Source organism: Nannochloropsis gaditana (assembly GCF_000240725.1).
Source record: "Nannochloropsis gaditana CCMP526 unplaced genomic scaffold scaffold1046, whole genome shotgun sequence".
In the NCBI taxonomy this organism is placed as follows: Eukaryota; class Eustigmatophyceae; order Eustigmatales; family Monodopsidaceae; genus Microchloropsis; species Microchloropsis gaditana.
In genome coordinates this window covers 1-2,482 of record NW_005802907.1, presented here as the reverse complement: position 1 = coordinate 2,482, position 2,482 = coordinate 1, and positions in this window count along the sequence as shown.

The following is a 2,482-nucleotide window of genomic DNA, read 5'->3' as shown; positions in this document are numbered from 1 at the left end:
GAGGGAAGGAGGGAAGGAGGGAGGGAGAGAAGGAGGGAGGGAGGGAGGGAGGGAAGAAGGCGTACCCGACGTCCGCGACGCGCATCGCTTGCTCGACGGTAGCTTTGACATCGCGAGTGTCGGTGGTGCCCATTGTTTGACACGCAATGGGGTGCTCGCTCCCGATGGGTACCTAGGTCGCAAGGGAGGGCAGATGAGGAGGTCAGGTCCGACAGGAGCAGGACGCGGACATGCGCGTCTTTTCGTCGCTTCGTGGGCATGCATCCGCTCCTGAACATGCCTACATCCCTTGCATGCGATCATGTCAAGGGGGGTTGAGGGCGGGGGAAACGGAAGAGGGAGGGATGAAGCTGTCGAGGGAGCCATCTCCGAAGTTACCTTGCCAGCCCAGACGGTCCGAGTCGGTCGCCGCTTAGTTTGGTATACGCTCTCACAGTATTTTTTCAAATGGCTGATATCCTTGCCGTCCATCTGAAGGGCGGCACGACGAGAATGTAGCCGTCGGTTCGATGCTTTTTTGTGAAAGGTTGAGGTCGGCAAGGGTAGGGAAGGGAGGAAGGGGAAGGATGAGAAGGGAGAACTTAGACGTTGGAGAGCACAAAGGGCTTACCGGTCGAGTCCGCGTGAGGAACGAACGCCCCAACAGCATTCTTGGCCAGGGAAACGGTGAGCAAGCATGCTCCGATCAGGATTTTGGTGCCCACTGCCATCGTTGTGCCTTTATCGTGGACGATGCTTGTGGGGAGGAGGTCCGCGGAAAGTGACGATTCCCAACAAGCGCGAGCAAACCCGGACCCGCGCGACCCACACGATACTGCGTGCTCTGTGTATGTTATCAAGAAGGATATTAAATGGCTGGCTTCAGCGCTGTCTTGATGAAATTGGACGGGGGAGGACTTGGAGATCGGCGCGACGTTTCTGTGGAGTCCGGGCAGTCGTGATCGATCTTATTTCTACCCAGGACATTGCTCAGTATTAGTCGACAGCACCCCTCCGACAGCGCGCTGAGCCTAATACAGACCCGAGACGTGGATTCAACAGTTGGCGCGGCGTCTAATGTGGCGGTACAGCCTTGATCCATGCGTGATTCCATTGGGAGGGACACTTTTCTCGTCGTTGGTATCCAGAAGCGCAAGCTCTCATCCTTGCTTGTCCCTCTGTTTTTTTTCTGTTTTTCCCCCCTTTCGTTTTTTCACATACGATCCCTTTTGCATCATTCGTGCATGCTTTTCGACACTTTCACACGTTGATCATGACAGCGCGAAGCCCCCATGCGTGTATCACGCATCGGTAAATCACACGGCTTCCCTCCCCTGCGCCCTCCCCGCTGTCCTTCACATGGCCCATATTTATACGCTCATAAAGTTTTCTAAAGCATTGCACCCTTTCATGAGGCAGAGGTAGACAGGAATAGGCACCAATATAATCTTTTGTTAACAGGCGAGCTATGTTTGTAGGGCCTTCGTCAACCTCCCAATTCAGTATTTGTGAAGTGACAAAACTAAAGTGAAACGTGCCATGTCGCCTGTCTCCACGTCCTCCTTGCCGCGCGTGGATCCAATACGATGGTGTATCTGTCTTATCTCTCACACCTACGCGTGAAAGGTGCTCCTTTTCCGCGTGTACTGTCGAGAAGTTAAGAAGGAGGAAAAAGCATTCATACTTCGATAGCTGCAGCAACAGCTACGGGCCCGCTGTCAGACTAAAAAATGAATCGAATTGAAACACATCGAAGGCAACCCTCCAACCAGTACCTGCTTTCGGCTCCGTCTCAAACATGTATTGCTTTATTCTTCCATGAGAAATGCATGGTTATTTGAATATGCAAGTATGGAAGGGTACATCTGACTGACTTTTTTAGGTGTGCACTGCGTCCAAGTGCGCACACCATCCTCTTCCACCACCTCTCCCCATCCTAACGGCCCTTCCTCCTCTCCACGGCCTCCCTCCACCCTAGCGCCAAGAATTCCTCGCGTGCCAGTCGGTACTTGAGACCGTCACGCTTCAAGCCATTGACGGCTTTCCTGCCCGCCAGGGTCCATCCCCGCATCTCTTGGCTTCTCCTCAGCTTGCCGAGGGTCACCCCCAAGCTAAAATAGTCACTCGGGAAGCCAAACGTCTCCATCCCCTCCACCTCCGGAGCTGCGTACCCCTCGGTACCTGCGCGCTCCTCCTTGTCCGAGACGCAGGCCTCCCAGGCCTGCTCCCTCGGGAAGACGATGCAGCCGTTCAAGTCCCCCACCACAGGACTGAACCCTCCAACCCCCTCCTGTTCCCCGCCCTCTGCCGTCCTCTCCGCCCCCCTCTTTACCATGAAGACATTGCCAAGTTTAATGTCCCCATGCAAGATTCGCCGGGCATGGAGGGTGGCCACGGCCTCCACCAGGTCGTACGCCAGGCGCATGCAGTCCTCCTCCTCCAGGCTCCCCGCCCACCGTTCCAAGCTGCCTCCCTCCGCGTACTCAAGCGCGAGGAACAAAGA